Source organism: Sander lucioperca, chromosome 14 (assembly GCF_008315115.2).
Source record: "Sander lucioperca isolate FBNREF2018 chromosome 14, SLUC_FBN_1.2, whole genome shotgun sequence".
Lineage (NCBI taxonomy): Eukaryota > Metazoa > Chordata > Actinopteri > Perciformes > Percidae > Sander > Sander lucioperca.
In genome coordinates, this window is record NC_050186.1 from 10,670,242 (window position 1) to 10,683,667 (window position 13,426).

Consider the following 13,426-nt stretch of genomic DNA (forward strand, 5'->3'; position numbering starts at 1 on the left):
CAATCAGCATTCATTAGCAGAATGCTAGCGTGTTATGGGCAACAACGACTCAACCTGTAACAAATCGAAAGGGCATAAGTACTCGTTCATTCAACTTTCGACCTATAATCCATGTTGAACTTGCAAAAACTACAATCAAATCTGAGATTTCTCAACGACAATCAGGCGAAAGAGACAAATTTAGCCGTCTAGCTCCATAGAGTCCCATTCATTTTGCACTGGACCGTGATCACCCCCAGTGGAACTCTGGTGGAACTGCAACCAAAGTAGGTACAATGGGGCTTAATAGGGAGTGGAACGGCTTTCTGTAGACGGGCTTTGTTAACACTATACTCAACAGCAGCTAACATTAGCCTACCGCTAGCTAGTTAACACTATACTCGACAGCAGCTAACGTTAGCCTACCGCTAGCTAGTTAACACTATACTCGACAGCAGCTAACGTTAGCCTACTGCTAGCTAGTTAACACTATACTCGACAGCAGCTAACATTAGCCTACCGCTAGCTAGTTAACACTATACTCGACAGCAGCTAACGTTAGCCTACTGCTAGCTAGTTAACACTATACTCGACAGCAGCTAACGTTAGCCTACTGCTAGCTAGTTAACACTATACTCGACAGCAGCTAACATTAGCCTACCGCTAGCTAGTTAACACTATACTCGACAGCAGCTAACGTTAGCCTACCGCTAGCTAGTTAACACTATACTCGACAGCAGCTAACGTTAGCCTACTGCTAGCTAGTTAACACTATACTCGACAGCAGCTAACGTTAGCCTACCGCTAGCTAGTTAACACTATACTCGACAGCAGCTAACGTTAGCCTACCGCTAGCTAGTAGCTGGATTAAACACGGTTACAATGCTGACAGCTAACGCTGAACGGTGTAAAGTTTGACTGTGTTTTAGCCGTCGGAGAAACAACACAGACGGTGCGTTCAATGAAACTGGTAAACTACAGCTTCGTGGTGCATTTGAAGTTATTGTAAATGTCCTTTTCCCATCTGGTGGTTGTTTTTGTCATTCAACAGCAATTTACTAGTGAAATAAGTTATTGTTATTGTTATACATTATTATTAAATCATTTAATTTTGACCATATGGCCTTAGCAATAAACAAGCCGTTCTTTAATGTCACCAACTGTTGTTTAGTACCCTTTGTTTTTCTTTTCTTTTTTTACTTTCTTAAAAAGTATCGGTTCAGGCACCGTTAATTATGTATGCAATTAATTTCAATTAATTAATTACAGAGTATGTAATTAATTAGATTATTTTTTTTAATCGATTGACAGCCCTAATAAAAACACCATATAAATATGCCAGAATTAGTTAAAATAACTACTTTCCATCTGCAGTCCCTAGGCAGGTGACATAAGACCTAAAAATAAATAATAAATGAAGTAAATAAAGTCGACATCTTACTAGGTGTCAAAGGCCAATATTTGTTATGCATTGAACACTAAGTCAAATTAATGCATGTAATGTGAAAGAAACACCCAACTATGCAGCTTGATTGAGCTTTTTTTAGCTTCTTTTAGCTTATTGTTGGTTTTACAGAACACATATTTTACATGTTTACTCGGGTGTTAAATATGTAAAAGATGTGGACCTGCTTTTAGTGGTTCTAAAAGTTTGGACTACTCGCAGGGATGGTGAATGATTGTAGATGACGAGCTAGCCGCTAATACGCTAGCCTGCCGGGTACATACTACTTCTAGTCTGTCAAAATAACTCTCTGTGTCTCTGTGGATCAATCTCACTTCTCTTAAATTGCATCCACGTTTTCTTCACTTGCTTCCCTACCTCGTGTCCTAGACCGTTCCACCGAGGAAGCACGGGAGAGACGTGAGGAGAGGAACTTTCCTCTTAAAGCGAGAATTTCGTCAGCTGTGTGGGCGGAGTTAGCAACAGCTTTCAGCTGCACGGCTTCCAGGAAGGCTGCTCCCTGTATAGCTCCTCAGAGATCCCTCCTCCATCCTCGCTCATAGCTCCTCAGAGATCCCTCCTCCATCCTCGCTCATAGCTCCTCAGAGATCCAACCTCCGTCCTTTCTCCTCCATCCTCAGGGAAGGAATAAGAACTTTGAGACAGCCTTCATGAAGGAGTGTCAGAAGAACTTCCGGTTCAAGCGAGGAGATATTGAATAAGAGAACTGAGACAGATTCAGCCTTTTATTCAAGGTGTTTTCTCCTTAACTTCTTCAGGACATGAACACCTGTTTCCTGGGTGAAAGTCTTGTGTTTTCTCCTTAACTTCTTCAGGACATGAACTCTGCTCCCCCTCTTTAAAGCTCTGTGTTTTAGGAGCTAAACATCCCCCTCTGACCTCCTCCCTATGAGGATCTTCACGCTCTTATACAGCACCAGTCAGCGTGCTGCTGACAGTAATAAATAAGTGGAATACATACTAATTACAGAGCTTTACTTTTCGTAGCTACGGTATATGTACGAATGCTTCATGAGAACAGCGGACACAATGAAAAAGAGTAGACAACAAGGTCTGCCTGTGTTGTAGTGTCCGTGGGAGTCCATATGTAATGTATAACGCTGCGCTGGTGTTTGCCTGTGTGCATCCATGCCTGCCGTCTGTCTGTGTAGGCAGATAGTGTCGGAGTCGGAGGAGGTGTTGGAGAAACATAAACAAGCCACGCCAGAAGCTCTACTTTTCAGAGCTATATGTACGAACAGCCTGTTTAACATCCATGCTGCAAACTTTTGACTGTTTCCTGTAAATTCGGTTAAAATGTCCCCCATGTTTGGATGGAAACCGGACCTATGAGAACCTCACGGTGTCGTATGACCTGACCCAGAGCGGTGTGTGTCAGCCCAGCTTGTTTCACTATAAACCAGCAGGGGCGTGTGTGTGTGTGTGTGTGTGTGTGTGTGTGTGTGTGTTGTTTCTGGGCTTTTCAGTGACTCAACCTCATCTCTGCGCTGATATTTCGACGGATTCATAGATCCTGGAAGTCAACCAAAGCCTGTGGCTCTCTGCACTCTCTCCACTCCCCGCTGTGACGGGAGCGGACAGCTGAGGGTAATCCTCAGGCCCAGCAGATGCTCGGTGTGCGGATATCTTGGACACGCTCGCAGGTTTGATCTCTCTCTCTCTCTCGCTCTCTCTCTCTCTCTCTGTCTGTTTCTCTCTCTCTCTCTCTCTCTCTCTCTCTCTCTGGATGTAATGTGTAGAGCCGCTTGGTCTTTGGTTCAGTAATCCTGGGCTCTTACACCGAGGCCCATGGAGGCCCTGAGTGTCAGCGACACATTTTTTTCTCTCCCATGCACACACACACACACACACACACACACACACACACACACACACACACACACACACACACACACATGCAGCATCACCGACACCCCAGAGCTAAATATACAGTGAGTGACAACGACAGGTGAAAGGACTGCTCCACAGACCGGCTGCTCGGACACAGGAGGTCACCGAGTGTGTGTGTGTGTGTGTGTGTGTGTGTGTGTGTGTGTGTGTGTGTGTGTGTGTGTGTGTGTGTGTGTGTGTGTGTGTGTGAGACGGAGGGGGGGGGGGGTGTTTGAGTGTCAGGGTCTGATGATTGTAGGCTACCTCTGCTCATTGCGGACTGAGCTCAGATCCGAACGCAGCCCAGTTCTCTGGGTCCCCCCCCCCTCTTCTCTAAGCCAGCTGGCCTGGCTTAATAGCACTTCTTTCTTTCTTTCCTTCTTTCTTTCTTTCTTTCACTTTCATTTTTTCTTCTTTTTTTAAAAATAAGATCCTTTCTTGTTTGATACAAGGGATTGACTGATCAGAACCCACAGCTGGAGCTGCTGGGGGAGCTTCCAGGTGAAGACTGAACTAAAAGCACTGGTGAGTTTTTGAATTTTGAATTACATTTTATTTATAGTGTCAAATCGTAACAGGAGTTATCTCAGTACACTTTACAGGTATAGTAGGTCTAAACCATACTCTATAATTTACAAAGACCCAACAATCCCCGCAAGAGCAAGCATTTGGTGGCGGGGAAAATCTTCCCTTAACCCTCCTGTTGTCTTTGGGTCAAATTTTACCTGTTTAAAAAAACTTTCTATATCAGAACTTTGACAAAAGGACGTTGGAAAAAGCTACAAAAACGCAGGAAAATTTTTTTTTTTTAAATGCTGAAAAAAGTGATCAAAAAAAAACGGGAAAATGTGACAAAAAAAACATCAAAAATATCGCCAAAAGTGACAAAGAAATTGGAAAAAAAGTGAGAAAAAAACAGAGAGAAGCGACAAAAAAAATGTTCAAATGACAAAAACATAATAAAAAAAACGCCAAAAAACGGGGGAAAAAGTGACCCAAAAAATTGTAATAAAATCTTAAAAAAAAGGCACAAAAAAAAATTCGGAAAATGTGACAAAAAAAACATCAAAAACATCGCCAAAAGTGACAACAAAATTGGGAAAAAAGTGAGAAAAAAAAATGACAAAGAATTGGGAAAAGAGTGACAACAAAAATTGGAATAAAATCGAAAAACGTTGAGAAAAGTGTAGAAAAAGAACAACAAAATGTTGAAATTTCGACCCAGAAAAACAGAAAGTTGCGGGTCAACTGGAAGACACAACACAACGGTTTAAACGGGCAGAAATCACGGGCGGACGCTGACTCTTTGTGTGCCGCTGCCGGACGAATGGATGAATGGAGGGTGATGGATGGATGGATGATGAATGGGTCTTTATCTCTTCAGGAAACGTGAAATATTTCGGGAGCGAAGAGCAAAACATGTTTACTAGACAGCAACAAAAGTTGTAGATGGAAACTGATGGTTTTTATTTCTTCAGGAAACTTGTTAGGAGACGGAGGAAGACATAATTCACCAGTTGCCGTTACGTATAGCTGTGCTGTGGCCGGGCTGGCTCAGTGGGTAGAGCAGGCGCACATATACATGTACTTAGAGGTTTATCCCTCGATGCAGAGGTCCAGGGTTAGTATCAGACCTGTGATGATTTCCTGCACGTCTTCCCCCTCTCTCTCTCTCTCTCTCTCTCGCTCTCTCTCTCTCCCCTTTCTCACCTAGCTGTCCTGTCAAATTAAAGGCAGAAAAGCCCCAAAAAGGATCTTAAAAAATCAAAAAGCTTCCTCCATTTCTGTTTTTTTTAAATCTAGGCTAAAGTAGGGCTGCACGATATGAGGAAAATATGCGATAACGTTGTTGAATATCGCGGTAACGATATCACTTGCGATACACTAACAGATATTAGAGTGTACTCTAGTTCTGTCTTTCTGTTGCTTTCAGTTATTCTTTTAAAATACAACACATTGCTTGTTGAATTTAACACAAATAATCATTTCTAACATTCTTTGTTGTATACCTTGTTGTATATCTTTCTGTTTTTCTGTTGTGTCTTGTTTTATGCTAAGTTATGTTGTACTTTGTTTTTTTGTTTTCTGTCTCTGTGACGCTTAATGCTAAGTTTTGTCATGCTTGTGTTGTTTTTTTGTTTTTTTTTGTATTTTAAAAAGCCTTTTTTAACATCGAAGGCAGGGGACTACAGATGAAAAATAGCCTTTTGGCTAATTCTGGCTTTTTTAACCCATGGGAAATCATGTTTTTTATTAATTTGCGCTGTCCCCTTCCATAAATAAACTAAACTCAAACTCAGACAGGCACCACTAAAAAAAGAATGACGTATACACTTTAAAGTGCCGTTTTCTACTGATGTTTTCTTTCAACTCACACAAAAAATCTATCGCGATATCTTGCAACCTTTCTATCGCGATATGTCGCAACCTTTCTATCGCGATATGTCGCAACCTTTCTATCTGTCGCAACCTTTCTATCTGTCGCAACCTTTCTATCTGTCGCAACCTTTCTATCGCGATATGTCGCAACCTTTCTATATGTCGCAACCTTGATTATGATTATGATTAAAATAGTAAATAAATAAATGTCTGAAATGAAATTTTGTAATATCGTTTTTTGAGTAGGAGTTTTGTCAAACGTAGCGTGTGTGCCGGTACGTCTTTCATCCTCAGAGTCATTTTTCAAAAGTACCAAAATATTTACCTGCTAAAGCTTCAGTTTGGGTTCAATATTTGCTGGTTTTTCTTAATATTTTAAAATAACATTATGTTTTTTGGGGGAGTTTTGGACTGTTGGTCAGACAACAACAAAAAAGACATTTGAATACATTACAGTGAAATAATGTTTGGACAGTTTCGTGTACGGAACCATCCATGTTATTTTTTGGGGGCAATTTGGTTTAAAGAAACACACATTTCTGAAATAGAAAGTTTTTAAAAATGGGTCAAATTTGTCCCGAGGAAAACAGGAGGATGAAAACAAATGAAAGGAAATAATTTCCAACTTTCTTTTATTGAACTATTTGAACATTGATTTAAACACAAAAAGGCCGCACTTCTTTCTCTGAGCGTCTTGCGATGATGATGATGATGATAAAAAAGATATATTGTGCTGTGAACATTATTGAATGAAAAAGATGAAGTGAAGTGAAAAGTAAGGTGAAGAAAGGTGCACTTTCAGCAGTCTCCACCGAGAGGCGCTGCTGAACACCATCTCTGTAGAAATGTCTCTATTCTCAGTTTGCAGACCGTGAACCTGTTGAAAACATGACTTAAAAACCCAAATAATTAACATAAAACTACAAAAAGAAAATGGGTTTCTTCCTATTAAATCACTTTCTTCAGAGGTTTTTTTTTGGCTTTATTTCACACAATCTAAAAACAGCGGTGGAAGAAGTATTCACCCCTTTATTACTTGAGTTAAAGTACTAATACCACACTGTGAAAATACTCTGTTACAAGTAAAATTCTGTAAGTATCATCAGGAACATGTAGTTAAAGTATTAAACCATTGTAGAAAGATGAAAGGATCCAACCAGTTATATTGTTGGCTAGTTTACTTTATAATCAAACATCAGATTTTATAAACTACATGTGTTTAGTGTGCAGAAATCTTAATGTGTAAAGTAACTAGTAACTAAAGCTGTAACAGATGAATGTAGTGGAGTAAAAAGTACAATATTTCTCTCCGAAATGTAGCGGAGTAGAAGTAGAAAGTGGCATGAAAAGAAAAGACTCAAGTAAAGTACAAGTACCTCAACATTTGGACTGAAGTACATTACAGGAGTAAATGTACTTAGTTACTTTCTACCGTTGGTTAACAGTCTTATGATGAAAGTTGGTCGGAGCTAGGGGCTTCTGTCAAACAATGCATGCTTTTTGTTTTTTTAAAGTTTGTGTGGCTTTTTCTGACATTTGTAGCCTTTTGAATTTTTTTTGCTTTTTCAACATTTTTGTCACTCTTTTTAAATACATGCATACATGTCCCGGGACCTCTTTAGATAGTTGGAGATCTCAACCCCCCCAATGTTGAACCCAAAGTTACGCCCCTTGTTTGGGTGCAGAAATCTTAATGTGTAAAGTAACTAGTAACTAAAGCTGTAACAGATGAATGTAGCGGAGTAAAAAGTCCAATAGAAAAGACTCAAGTAAAGTACAAGTACCTCAACATTTGGACTAAGTACCTTAACTAGCATGGGGCGTAACTTTTGAGTTCAACATTGGGGGGGGTTGAGAGCTTCAGTTAGCCTATCTAGGGATGTCCTTATGTGGACATGTCTGCATGTATTGAAAAAAGTGCAAAAACATTAAAAAAAAAACTCGAAAAAGGCAACACAAACGTCGAAAAAATGACCAAAAAAAACTTGAAAAAGGCCGAAAAAAATGTCCCAAAAAGCATCCCAAAAGCATATAAAAAAAGTAACAAAAACATTGAAAATGCAACTAAAAAAGCTAGTAAATTACACCTATGGTATCTATATCTATATCTATATATATAGATATAGATATCTATATATATAGATATAGATATATGTAGATATGTGTGTGTGTCTATAGACATACAAACCTGTAAAGATATCTGTTTCTGATGTTTTGGGTGCCTTGTTTGACCATATTTCAATATTTGTTTGTCGCTTTTTACTTAGTTACTTAGTTACATCCCACTACTGCTAAAACTATCTCACGAGTCTTCCTCTGTCTTTCTTCCTGCGCGTGCTTGTGCACGTGTGTGTGTGTGTGTGTGTGTGTGTGTGTGTGTGTGTGTGTGTGTGTGTGTGTGTGTGTGTGTGTGTCTGTGACGATGCCGCCCGCTGACGTCCATCCAGGTGCTTTCGCTGACGTGCCTGCGAAGCGCGTGCTGGTGCTGCTCCAGGACAGGAGACTCCCGGATGGACTGAACCGCTGGACGGAGAAACGCGAGAGGAAAGTGACGCAGAGACACGCGTTTGCTGAGCGCAAGAGGTAAGCGTTTATCCCTCCGGGGTTAGGGTTGGAACTGCGTGCGTAAGTGCGTGTATGCGTGTGCATATGTGTGTGTGTGTGTGTGTGTGTGTGTGTGTGTGTGATGCGGGTTTGACACGCCATATACAACAGGAAACAAACAGAAGCGGGATAATCCCTCTCAAGTCTGCGCGTGGAGCCTTTCACTCTCCTCACATCCGATAAAGAAGTCTTGAGAAGCTCTCCGTTTCGTCAGAACTTTATCCTCAGTGTCAGCAACCCGTTTCCTCAGAGAGAGCCCTCTTTCTCTCAGCTATAAGTTGGTTTTAGCGGTTAGGTTTTTAGTTTTTTAAGCCCGGAGCTGGAGCTCTGTTAGCGGGCGTTGTGTGGACTCGGAGCCGCGGACCGGTCGACTTCCCCCCCGGCAGAGAGCGGTGAAAACAGTCGGTAAGTTTTGCGTCGTTGCCATTGGAGGAATTTGAAGTACTTTTTCTACAGCAACACTTGGTAAGAGAATTTAACAGAGTCTATTTAAACTTATGTTATAGTTGGAGAAAGTTTGGACTCAGAAACTTTATTATTGTATTCTGTTCAGGACTTAGAGTTAAATTTCAGCGCCTTGCGTCAGTGGTTCCCAATGTTTTTGCCTCAAAATGAAGTGTAGCCTACCGGTCATATGGACATATGTTGTGGGCAATTCTACCGGTCAGGGCCGGGTTTAGCCATTTTGGGGGCCCTATGCACACCCAGACATGGACCCTGATGGGAATATTTTCAGTGATGTAGCTATAACTATGTGGGCTAAAAGAACTTTGACGTGAAGTTAAGATTTTTCATAAGCTTTCACAACAGCAGCTTCATTCAGCTTATGTGTGTTGTGTAAATAAATGTAAGCGATGTGATCCAAGTAGCTCTTGGGTCAGTGTAACGCTTATCAGGTCAATTTTCTAAGCACAAACGGACATTTGGAAAAACAGAAAAATGGGTTAAAATATCCAATTTTTCATTTTTTTCCACCTTGACAAATTAAAAAATTGGATCTTTAAACTGTTTTTCCAATTTTCTGTTTTTTTATTCAGAGGATCAGAAATTTAGAAAATTACAAAATTGCGTCTGAGCTCCAATTATTCAATACTGCGATGATATTCTCTCCCTCTACTTTGTGGAATATGCAGGTCATTAACTGCATATGGACCCAAAACTGATAGACTTTTGGGGTCAGTGGTGCAGCTGATGGTTTGGAGTAGGGGGGGCGGGACGTAGCTAGGCAGAACGAGGGAGAGAATACCATTAAAGTATTGAATAATTGGAGCCCACATGCAATTTTGTAATTTTCTGAATTTCTGATCCTTAGAAAAACCGTTTTAAGATCCACTTTTTTAATTTGTCAAGGTGACCCAAAAGAACTTTGACGTGAAGTTAAGATTTTTCATAAGCTTTCACAACAGTAGCTTCATTCAGCTTATGTGTGTTGTGTAAATAAATGTAAGCGATGTGATCCAAGTAGCTCTTGGCCACTTTCGTTATTTTAAAGTAACCCTTAGATAAAGAAAGGTCGGAGACCCCTGCTTTAAAGGGTAACTTCTGTGTTTTTCAACCTGGACCCAATTTTTTCCATGTTTTCGTGTCTGATTGTGTGACTGATGGGAACTAGCCTAGCGCTGCACGGTATGAGAAAATATGCAATATTAGTCGATAAATTCTTTGGAGAATAACAAACAAGTGTTGGGGCTTTTTATAGATTTTATACGTATGTAAACAAAGAGTTCCCATCTCGACAATATGCGTCAGAGTTGGTACTTGAATGTAGGCTAAACTGATTCCCAAACACCTGTGTGTTGTCAGAGAGCTTAAAGTATATTAGTCATGTTTGAAAGTACGATGTGAGGCACAGCACTGTGTCAACAACGGTCAAAGTGTATCATCATCTTTCAAAACCACATGCAGGCTAAATTAAAGTCCTTGTTAAGGTCTCAGACGTTGGGGTAGGTAACTCAATCTAACATATGTGGTTTGGTGAGGGATGCCTCTCTATAAGCACTGAATGACTCACTTTGTAGCACAAGACACCGCCTCAAATGCTCAGCATACGTGGACGATATCAAGTTTGCAACATCTAATCGCACTCCTTCTCAACGGCAATTTCCACTGGATGCGGAACGTCTCCGGAACGTCGACGGAGTCATTAGGTTTCCATTAAAGTCAGTGTGTGTATTTCCACTGACTGCAGAACGTCTGCGTCCCGACTCCGTCCCAGCTCCGGCGGTCCCAGCCCTCCGGAGCAGATACGCAGAGCTTCTATTTTTGCCGGACGCCGGAGAGCTCCGCAGCAATTCAGATAGTGCGGGACAGGAAGTCGAGCACAGAAACAAAATAAAAGATCTGGTTACTTTTCAAAATAAAATCCACCGTGCTCACGGCGGATCATATTTCCCTGCACTACACCTTGAAAACACAGCTCAGAGTAGTTTCCCCTCTACTCCTCTGGATGGAAACTAACTGTTGTTGGTTTTGTGGTTGTGTTTATAGAAACTACATCCTGTTATATCGCGCGAACATACGTGAATTCGTGAGATCTCGTGGTCGCTGGCCGCAGCCGTGCCTCAACAAATCCGGACCTGGTGGGTATTGACGGACGGCGGAGCACGCAGCCGTTCCGCAGCGGAGCCGGTCCGCAGACGTTCCGCATCCTGTGGAAATCCACGGTCAGAGTCATAACTCAGTCAAATCTGAACACAAAGACATGAAACATGTTGGTATGATTAAGTGTGACCTACACTTCCAGATAATGTCATTATCTCTGATGTGCATCGTAAACGCAGATAAATCCGCTTAGAAATCATCGGGGGGGGAAAAAACGCTTCAGAACTTGCCTGAGAATCATCGGGTTTTAAGTTTTTTCCAGTCTCAAAGTAATCCAGCGATAGTTTACTGTACATCCAGGGATACACTGCAAACAGGAGCTGCTAATAGTAAATTCGGCATACTTTTTCATGGTAACGATTTGTTAAAATGTAGACAAAATATAGGCTAAAAAAATGGGGCTCACAGCATATTTTGATTCGCTTTTACAGGCTCTCACTCTCCTGATGGCGTAATTCTTTCTAAAAATTATAAATGGAGTCTGGTGAGTTTGGTGATGGTGATTTCGGGGCTGTTTCATGTTAAACAAAAATGATCTTACTCTTTAACTAAAAGGTCTATCTCTGTAGGGATCCTTTCATAATGTTGTCAGACACTTAGAATAATAATCTGAGTCTGTCAGCGGCAAAAACTGAACTTTTAGTGGATGGGAACTGACGTGCACAATTGCCCGTTAACGTTGCATTGCAGCTTGTTTTCGTCTCGTTTCAAAGATTGTTGTTCCCATCAGTCACTTAGACACAAAGACACGTAGTTACCCTTTAACTCTCGGACAAGAAAGTGAATAATCCCAAAATGTTAAACTTCTCCTTGTAATTATTCTGCTCTTTTTACAGCGTCATAACTTTAGTTAGCTACTTTAAGTTACAAAAAGGCATCGGCCGGTTACCGCTTTCAAGGTATACCGCGGCTTGAAAAAGTCACGGTTTCAAAAACCACTTAAATTTTTCCGTAAAACCGTTCCTGTGGTATGAGCCGTTTGTTTATTTAGGAGTCATTAAAGACAGAAAGTGCAGTTTAGAAATCCGTCTCCCTGCCAGTGTGCAGTGTGTTAAAACTTCAACTATAGTGTGTTCAAGACGTTGCAAAAAATCATAGATGATTAACCCTCCTGTTTTCAAAAAGTTTCTTTATCATGAATTTGGGTTTCTTTCAACCAAATTGTCAAAAGAAATAACGTGGATGGTTCCCTGCAACGCTCTGCACGAGTAAAACAAATGATCAGTTCACTACTTTAAATGAATTTGGGTGTTTAATTCAATAGCGTAGCATTCAAAATAGAAAACAGAAAAAAGAACGTTGAAAAAAAGCTTAAAAAATGCAGAAAGTGACATATATAACGTTGAAAAAAAGTGCCAAAAAGTGTGAAAAAATGGACAAAACGTTGAAAAAATAAAATTTAATTTTACATTTTATCCCAGGAAAACCAAAAGTTGCGCAGTCGACGGGGGTTAAAGCTGTCGTTGCAATAACCGCAATACCGTGATAATTTTTAGCTAAATGTTATCATACCGTCAGAATCTCATACCGTCAGAATCTCATACCGGCCCAAGCTGAGTTACAAATAAGCTGCTTTTTCTATTTGGTTTGAAAACGGATTTCAAGTTTAGTTTAGAGGTACAACGATGAATCGATTAATCGATTAGTTGTCAACTATTAAATTAATCGCCAACGTTTTTGATAATCGATTAATCGTTTGAGTCATTTTTTTTATTAAAAAAAATAAGATTTCTCTGATTCCAGCTTGTTAAATGTGAATATCTTCTCTCCTCTGGGACAGTTAACTGAATATCTTTGAGTTTTGCACAAAACAAGACATTTAAGGACGTCCTCTTACATTTTTATAGATCAAACAACTAATCGATTAATCGAGAAAATAATCGACAGATTAATCGACTATGAAAATAATCGTTAGTTGCAGCCCTAGTTTAGTTCCAGTTAGGCGACAGTAAAACGACTAAACATCAGGCTTCCTGAGAGTCAGACGGGGCGGTCCGTGTCCTTTCTGTCAGCCCGATGACACCCTCTCACCCTCACCCTCTCACCCTCCCCCCCTTCCCTACAAAGACACGCAGAGTGTCCTGCCAAGAAACACAAGGGCAGTGCCACATGTCGGCCATTAGACGCACCAAATGTACACCACCAAATACATATGCACGCGGACACATTTCACAAACTGTCTCTCTCCGAGAGCTCAGCTTCTTGGAAAAGAAGAGTTGGCGAGGCGACGAGAGAGAGAGAGAGAGAGAGAGAGAGAGAGAGAGAGAGAGAGAGAGAGAGAGAGAGAGAGAGAGAGAGAGAGACGGAGCAGCTGAGGAGTGCGTGAGATGGCCGATTTCCATCTCTGCTCAACAGTCTTTCTTTCTCTCTTTCTCTGTCGTGTTGTTGTTTAGGGTAAAAAGTTCATTCTTTTATGCTTCTGCTTTACACCCAGTCTATAAATAGTAATAATAGGTTTTGTGCGCGTGAGGGTGAGCTGGGTAGAGATTGGCTGTCATCCTGGAAAAGATCAAGCACAGCATTAAATCA

At 40.8% G+C, this 13,426-nt stretch overlaps 1 protein-coding gene across 4 annotated transcripts in view; it reads left to right on the forward strand.

Annotated features, from left to right (window-relative positions):
* The first annotated feature begins 3,570 nt into the window (after positions 1-3,570).
* The window catches only part of mef2ca (myocyte enhancer factor 2ca), a 54,215-nt gene continuing 44,359 nt past the window's right edge, over positions 3,571-13,426 (forward strand). For 2 of the 4 annotated variants that reach the window (XM_031287897.1, XM_031287900.2), the window contains exons 1-2: positions 3,573-3,838; positions 8,140-8,275. The gene's annotated coding sequence lies outside the window, so the exon portion shown is untranslated. Of the gene's footprint in view, positions 3,839-8,139; positions 8,276-13,426 lie in introns of all 4 variants that reach the window. The other 2 variants (XM_035991780.1, XM_035991781.1) reach the window with 2 other exon arrangements.